The sequence below is a fragment of the Aptenodytes forsteri genome, unplaced genomic scaffold (genome assembly GCF_000699145.1).
Source record: "Aptenodytes forsteri isolate BGI_AS27 unplaced genomic scaffold, ASM69914v1 Scaffold349, whole genome shotgun sequence".
In the NCBI taxonomy this organism is placed as follows: Eukaryota; Metazoa; Chordata; class Aves; order Sphenisciformes; family Spheniscidae; genus Aptenodytes; species Aptenodytes forsteri.
In genome coordinates, this window is record NW_008794452.1 from 2,068,336 (window position 1) to 2,077,523 (window position 9,188).

Consider the following 9,188-nt stretch of genomic DNA (forward strand, 5'->3'; position numbering starts at 1 on the left):
GTGGTGGTTACAGTTGTGATGCAACTCATCCACAGGGAAATAAAGTAAGGGAATATATAAGTATCTTCCTTCCAGCATTTGCATTATCTACAAGACTTGTTCTATGCCAAGGCTGATGGAACTTGGGTATTTGACTTGTATCTGAGAACCAAGTGGGTCAACCATGTAAACTTTACAGCCACTCAAAACCATAAAGGTCACTTCATGTTTCTTAATTCAGCTGATAAACACAATTAATTGTTGAACATCCATCACTTGTTTAGTCAGTGGTCCTAAGTACTTCAGAGATCAGCTGCTGAAGTTCCTGAGTTTTGGGTTGCATTTTGGTTTTGGTTTTGGTTTTTTTCCTGTGTGTTACTTCTACTACTTTTCATGTATCTTGGTGAATTGTTTTTCAAACTTAGGAGAGAGGATAAAAAAAGAGCATGTGGAAGAACTGTGTCTGTACAGGAATGTGGTGGGAAAGGGGGATATAACAAACCAGCTCCCGATTCCCATCTTTGACTTGTTGGACGGTGACTTTCAGTGTCGATTTTTGATGGTTAACTGTTCTTTCTAGCAACTTCAGGGAGACAAGGGGTATGCAAAAAAGGGTAAACCTCTGTGGGAAGAAGTTTTGATTTGTCTAGACAGAGCTTCCTTGACATAATGTAGATAATTGTTCCCTAACCTCTTGCAGACTACCAGCTCAGAGCAGCTAAAGCAGCAGTGTATCTATGCCTGTTAAACCAGAAGTTCTGCCTTCATCACTTTCCACTGCTATAGTCCAGCTACCAGGACATTAAACATTCAGCATCCAGAATGTCTAGACAGGCTGAAAAACTGTCTGTGCTCCATTTTTTTCAGAGTCAACTTTCCTAAGAACTAAAAGGCTATTTGGAAAGAGAAGGTGGCAGAGTTCCTAGTACGAGATGCATCTTCAGGCTGCCTTCCGAAGCGAGTACTGAGTAATGCAGTCTGGTAGGGATTTCTAGCAGTGCACAAAATTCCTGTGCAAGCCTCTCCCTGCTCTCCAGAGAGGCTTCAAGCCTTTGACAATTACTGCTAATGTCTTAAACAGCTTGCACTTGTATTCTAAGGATACAAGACTACATAGAAACGTACCCTGTTAGCTGGTAATGTCCTGTTAAAATAACAGAGGGAAGGACTAAAGGGTGACTTCCTTGACACAGAAGATGGTAAAGATCTTTGAGGCAGAAACAAACAGTTTCCATTTAAAGTACAGGACCTGTGGATCAACAGATATATTTTGCTGTGCATATCTGCTGGCTTTAGCAATGCCAAACAAGCAAGCAAACAAAAAAGCCAAACATTTTTCCGTATAACCTTTGTTATTTTTTCAGTGCGGACCTTAGTCATTCTCCATATAGGAAGAAACAAGTACTTGTTTCTTGCAGGGTGGAAATGAACATTGTTTCTAGAAGCGTTGTAAACTGTGAAAGTTGGATACAATATAATGGCTAATGATCCTGATGCTGTTAATCTACCTGCACACTGTGTATGATTGTGCTATATCTCATAGAAAACTTAAGCTTTTATTTCAGACCCCAGGATAAGCCTGAGAGGCTTTATCAGAGGTGAGGAGGAAGGGAGAGCAGTCAGCCCATACAGTGTGGGCTGCTGAATTCTTGTGTCACTTGTAGGAGTGAGGACACAAGGGTGCTCCTATCCAGCTGTGCCTTTCGGGTCCATCTCAGCTCCCTCTTTCCTGGGTGGCTGAAGATTCCCGGGGATCCTCATGCTAACCCTCTTAATTTCCAGCGAGGGAGAACAGCATCTTTGTGTAAGTACTTAATAACCTGGGCTCTTCAAAGCAAAGTAGATTTTGCTGTATTAAATATATACATCAACAAAGCCTTCAGACTGGTAGCCAGGGTATTGAGAAGCAGCACGCAAGAAAGATGCGTTATAGTTATGTTAATGTTATATAACATTTTGTTACCTCTATTAATGAGAATAAAAATGTAGGTGGCAAATTTATTACCTTATGCCATTCAAAGTCATATAGAGTTAACAGAAATTCAGTTACAATGTCAGTATATGAAAGTGCTGGAAAAATTTCGGGATAGAGCTAGAAATATACTATAAAGCATTTAGGGACTAGGAAAAAAAAAAGTCGTTTAAAGAAGCTTGCAGTTTAATTTGTCAAGAAATTGAAAGGTGACTTACGCATGCATAAATCCTTGTGGAGAGACAATGAGAGCAAAAGAGCTCTTTAATCTATCACTTAGAACATAGCAAGAACCAATGACTGGAAACTAAAGGCAAATCAAAGTTTAAAAGCATGTGCCCAGTTTCATATAGGGAAAAACAATGACGAAAATCTGTTACTGATGAAAATTAAAAAAACCCCAACAACAACAGTGTTCTGATGCCTTCAAATCAATATCCTTTGTCAGCAGCACCCCTTCTAGAAAACAAAGGTTATCTGACACAACACATGAATGAATGACTTCTGTCTTGGGTTTAAGTCAGCTGAAATGATTTGATACTCCCTTCCAGTTTTAAGATCTATAAAAAGAGATCTCTTCCCCAATTTAGGGGAGAATGCAGAGAGACGACAATTCTTGGGAGAAAAAGGACAGAAAGCATTGCTCCAAGAAAAAAAACCCAACAGGGTATTATATAATAAAACAGCTTCCTTAAATGCATTTGGTGGTCAGTAGTTTTGATCAGACCTGTCTTAGGATGAACAGGGAAGACATAATGAAGTCAGCTGGCTGAAGACTCACTTTTGGTTGCATGTAGGAATTGCTAATCTGGCTCACAGCAGTGGTCCAGCTGAGTTGCTCTCCCAGCTAATTATGTTGTCCTGCCCTGGAAGGGTGGGAGAGAAGGAAAGGGAAACCTGATAGCTCCGTGTCCTTTGCTGGCAGCCTTTTGACTTGCTGGATAATCTATGATATAGCCCTTCAGTTCTCATTGCTGATTAGGCTCCTCTGGAGCTGTGTGTGTGGATTTGGGCTCTGCATTTCAATAAAGAGCTGGATGTAATAAAGGGAATCTAAAGGTCTAGAAAATGTGCCATAAAATGGTCAAATAATTGGGATTGCTTCTTCAAGGGAAGATGTAATAGCTTAAGTACTGTTTTCAGTTTTTGAAGTTGCTGCAAAAGGAAATTAACAATTTTCCTTCCACGCTTGGGGGAGATGGGATAAAAAGTCCTAAATACCCCTTGACTCAGTTTAATTTTGGTACTAGGAAAAGCTTCCTGGCAGGATAATGAAGGACTAGTGAATAAATAGCCTAGAAAAGACGTGCAATCTCTGTTGCTGAAAGGCTTCAGGAACAGGTAGGACAAAACATCTGCCCAAATGACATGGGCTGATCCTGGTTTTGTTATGCAGCAGATAAAATTGCGTCCTTTCCGGTTCTAAGAATTTTTTTTTCTGCCTTTCTTGGGCTGATGGCCGTGGGCTGGTGCACAGTTTAGCTGGAGGGTATGACTTTCTGCAAATGGATATTGTGCTGAACAAGGTTCTAAGTATTGCCAAAGAATGTATATCTCCTCTTCATTTTAAGTAAAATCTATCAGCCAGTTCAAAAGGCAAACATTGTTCCCTGATAAAATGCAGCTGGTGTGCATATGAGCTTAGTCAGCAGACTATAAAATAGCATAAGCTTTCCATAGTGATCAGAAACATCAAAAGCAGAAAGTGTATTTAAAAAAAAATCTCCAACAGATTGCTATAATTATTAAATGTGATGCATCACAAGTAGTGATGGAATATAGCTGAGATGATATTACCCAGACAGGAAGGAATAATATGGCTTTGGTCTGTGTCTCTACATACAGATTTCAAAACACAGAGAGAGGGTGGATCATCAGATACCAAAGTATGTTTAGCCCATCATTTAAAATGGGTTTGCACTCATGAGAGAGGCATATAGTTACTGTAACATTCAGCTGCAGCTTTTGAACAAGTTAACAGCTTTAAAGCCACTCTACTTGGGAACAGGGGAAAAATAAACTATACAAATCTGTCCAGTGGACTGCCCTACTGAGATGCACTGGTGTATAACCCTTGTGTGTGGTTACACTTATCTACAGAGTAATGTTTGCAGGTCCACGTGCAATACACGTCAAAAACCTTTCTACCTATAGCTTACCAATACAGAAGTAGGGGAGCGATAGGTATGGCACTGATGCTCTGTGAGAGTCTCAGATACTCTTGATAATCTGGAAATCAGCTCCTCTGTTGCTGCTGCTTGCCCTTGCGGGGCTGCATCTCATACGCTTTCCACTCCAAATGGAAACAATAACGTAGGATGGACATAAGACTGCTGCCAGTAGAACAGTCTCAGATGGAGCCGTTCTGAACTTTCCCCTTCCTCTTTAGATCACGTTTCCCTTAAGAGCACCCCTTAGGATTTTTTTTCTTATGTTTCTGCTAAGAAAACAAGGACCCAGAGCCATTTAACCCATTGCAACCAGTCTTTAAAAACTGATACAACCAATCAACAGTTGCATAATAAGCCTTTTCACAGCACGGTGAATTTTCTTTTAAAAAAAATAGTAAGCAGAGTACCTTTTTAATATTCATACTTTTAATGAGATTAATCAGATTCTGCCTGAATTGCCTGGTATATTCTATTATGCTGCAGTCAAAACAGGCTAGTGCTGGAGTGATGAAGATGCTTTGTCTTTATATTGGCAGGAGGGCTGTTCTGGGGTTCTTTCAGTGCTCTGTTTTGGCCTTACCTGCTTTTCCTAACCTATAGCTTACTGCATTAAGAGTGCTAGATATCATTCTTTTGTACTCTTGAAAAAAAACCCCACCTCTGGGCCTGTTCTTGCATTTGCTAACTTCTCTACTTGTGAAGATTTCCTTCTACTATGCGGTTCAATCATCCTACAACCCCAGTTGGATGATTTTTTTAACTCCAAATTCTGTATTGCTTAAAATTCATACTAATTGAAATTGTTAGGGCCCCAAAAGTCAGGAAACTAACTTGAAGAAACCCCCCAAACCATGAATTTAACATTGTTGCTGTTTGAGTTTTCAGGCTTTGCCTTTGTAGGTATATCTGCTAACAAGCGGGGAAGAAATTACTCAAAACCTAAGACTTTTATTCATTAATAAAGAAGCAACAGCTTTAAAAGGAATGTCAGACTGTGTGTAATAAAACTGTGAGAATAACAGTGGTTAAACCTACCAGATTAAAAAAAAATGCAGAAATACCAATTTTAAACTTTTTTCTTTTTCTTTTTTCATTAATTTGGATGCTTCACATTCCTAATTTGGAATGTTAATAAATTTCACAAACATATTTCTGAAAAAATAAACTTATGGCCTCTTGGTATACTGTCTGTCTCTGTATTGTAAAAATCACTTAAAAATCACAGACAGCTGTGTTAGACACTAACTGGCTTTGCCATGTTGCCCAGCGAGATGCTGCACGGGGAGGTTGGAACACATGTGAGCAAGAACTGGCACATCCAGAATTTTGTGCAAAAGCTTCAGCTGCTTTGTTTTCATAAAATGTCCACAGTATTGCCCAACGATCATTCTAAGATGAAATCCCATTAAGGCAGTAGGACTACTGGGCTGTTTGTCTGGTGATCAGAGCCTACCTTTGCTGTCACTTCATGCATAGGAAAGATACACGAAGAGTTAAATATTTGAAGGTAGCATAAACCATAGATTTCAACCATATTCATTAATAATCAGTTATGGGAATCACACCAGGTTAGAGTATTCTAAGAAATAATCTTCTTCACCCATTCTATATTCTGCTGTTTCAACAAATAAACTGGTATCATCTGTTCCATATTCTGGCTCCAAAATTACAAACATCTCAGTATGATTCAGTAACTGAAAGAATTCTGTAATTTTTTTCAAATTTCAAATTGTTTTATATTTGAGACTCATTTAGAATATATTCATATTAAACAGCAAAGTTAAGAAAAACCCAGTACCATGATTAACATACATGCATTTTTGGGAGCTGCGTGAAAGTGGTGCTGTCTTTGGGGAGGTCATCCTCCTAGTGCAGGGGACCGAATCCCACAGATCCCACAGACAGCATCAAAAGCTCTGTCAGGAAATAGCTAGCGTCTTCCTAAATGTTACTCAGTTGCTGTTTTCACAGCTGCAAAGTAGGAAAAATGTTTGTTTACCTGTAAAGGAGGTGAAAGTTAAACATTAATGTTTGTATACATACACTGTATTATACCAAAGAAGTTCAAAGAAAATTCAGGGCAGGTGACCTTTACAAGTGATTTTCCAAACACTGTTAAAACTATTTTAGCTAGCGTCTTCCTAAATGTTACTCAGTTGCTGTTTTCACAGCTGCAAAGTAGGAAAAATGTTTGTTTACCTGTAAAGGAGGTGAAAGTTAAACATTAATGTTTGTATACATACACTGTATTATACCAAAGAAGTTCAAAGAAAATTCAGGGCAGGTGACCTTTACAAGTGATTTTCCAAACACTGTTAAAACTATTTAAAGCAACTTTTAACAAAATTAAGTGCTCTTGCTTACATAAAAATAGACAGACATATGAGTAAGACACCCAGGTTTGAGTAAGTACATGGCATGGATTTAATTGCCATGCTGCTCCTTGTGTTTCTGCTGTGCAGGAGCATGGAGTATCATTCTGTGTGAACTGGAACATGGGAAGTCCATGTAGCATCCTCCTGCCTGTCTGCTGGGGGGCCAGCAACCACCACCCAGCTTGTTGCACTGAATTAAGTCTCAAAACGTTATGAAATAAAGCATAATCTTCTTAGCAAGATAAATTATTCTTAGGAGCCATCTGCCTTTACCTTTTAAAGAATGTCTCTTTAAATGTAAATTTAGCTTTCCACCAGATACAGTATTGCCATGGCAACAAACACAAGAAAAATAAATGTCTTTATACAAAATAAAGAGTGTTTTTTCTCTTAAACATACTCCATATGAAATAAAATATGCAGCTATGGAATTAATGTATACGCTATCTCGGACAGTAAAAAAGAGTATCAGTCTTTTCCTGGAATGGTTCTCTGAGATAGTATCAAACACACAATTGCTTGCAGTAAAGAAATCTATTGTATACTTATTTAATATGCTATAAACTAGAGCTCTCATCTTGCAGTTCGCTCTAGATGGACTGGAATGCTACAAACTTCAGCGGAGTGTTATGCAGGCAGCAGGATCCGCCTCTGCGCAAGAGTTTACGGAACTGGAGTCTAAAATGTAATCTCTCTCATGTAATTTATATTTCAAATGCTTTGCTGTGCAAGTTTGCTTTGTACAGTCTACCACTGGAGAGTTTTGTTATTCAAGAGGCATATAAGTAGTGGTTCAGATTCCTCGTTTCATTGACTGCAATGAAGAATGCATTCAGGTTAGGCCTGTTTCAAAAATAAGATTGATGAGTGGTGTACTCTGAATTGCCCACAAACAAATTCCTCTCTACCTCTTTCTGCATCAGTTACCCCCTACAGAGGTCAAGGTAAGGAGAGACCCAAGATGGCCAATATCACTATTTTCAAGACCCAAATCCCTGCATGGTAAAAATAAAAATTATTTTTATATTATTGTATACTTTCCCATTGCAAGCTTCAAATTTCACAGTATACAACTATAGCGACAGTTTTCAAACACTGCATGCAATTGTTGAAATGTTCTGTGCTGGTTTATTTACCCTTTTCTTTCTTTCCCAAGTCACTCTTAGCCTTTTGGCTGCACGTGTTGTGTTTGAAGGCTGCAGAGGAGTGAAGATGCCTGTGACTGGGTTTTACTGGTTCGAGTAGAGGAGGAATTCTGGTGCTTGCCTGTGGAACAGAAACCATCCTGTGCTCACCTAGCACCTCTCATCTGAATAAGACAATAGCTTATGAAGCTTAAGACATTTCTTCTCACTGTATGGTAGGAAAACTATGTATCATCCCCACTTAAAGACATGTCGAAGAACTAATTTCTGCTACAGATTGTGATGCTGACCTTGGCATGTCATTTACCACAAAAGTCAGCAGGAATGATGCTGAAAGCAATAACCTCCTCTTTCTCTACCTTAACTGCTGAGTGGCACGTTCAGTAGCATCGGCATCTATCACTTCAGGTATCACTCTGTTTGTCGGTATCAGAAGAGTAAAGTTGAATGTTTCCAGCGATGGCATGGGCAGAACTTTCTACAACCTGCTCTTCTGAGAAAAGACGAAGCAGGCTGTTTCAGCAAAATATTGTCCTTTTACGTGTACAAACAGTTCTGCACGAACTGTGAAGCTGGTATGCAGAGATGGATTGCGATAGATTAGCTAAGGTATTAGGGAGTATTCAGCTTCTCCTGCATGTCTTGACCTGCCTGACCATGAGCTTGTCAAGAGTATCTGGACTGGGTCATGCTGTGGACTGTCTTGCCCGGTGTCCTGCCTTGGGCAGCGGCTGATAACAAGGTGTCTAGGGACAGAACAAAGGTAACAGGGCACACGGGCACTAATCCTTCCCACACGTATTCTCCCGTCCTGGTCACCTGAAGTTTTGGATCAACTGCACGTAGCAGTCTGTGCGGCCCACATAAGGACGTGTCCTTAGACAGCCTTTGGGACTGAGCGCTTGTAAACAAGCACTGAGGAGAAAGCTGTGGGAGCTGGCACCTTCCCGCGGTAGTTCAGACGGGTGCTGGAGCCCTGGGGAGCCAGCTGGCTCCACAGCTCTGCTCTGAAGGGAGGGCTGCAGCCCGTGTGAGCCGGGTGAAATGCTGTGCCCTTATCTAACCCCTCCAGCACGCGCAAGTGGCTTGGCACGCTCTGTACCACAGCAAGCGAGCAACCTCCAGGTCAGCAAGGCCGATGTTAGGTGACTTGAATGTGCGAAACAAATGTTTTGATGGGTCCTACAGCAAATAGGATGTAAGCAAGCCGGGAACACAAGGAAAAAATGCAGGCAAGGGGTGAGCGTTCCAACTGGCCTTTCTCGCTAGAGTTGGTCACTGAGCTTCGAAGGGAAGAGATGAGAAGGTGAGAAAGGGTGCCTTACGGCATTCTTAATTAACTGCATCCGTTCTTACCGGGTGCTGCGCAAAGGCCGCCTGAACGTGTCACACTGAAAACAGACGGCACTGCTGCAGGACGGCGGAGGACGAACCCCACCGCGCAGGCACGGGCAGCCAGCCGCAGCGCTGGGCCGCGGGAAGAGGCGGCAGCTGCGGGCGGCAGGCGCGGCCCCCTCCTTACGGCGGGGCGCTGCCTGCAGCCACC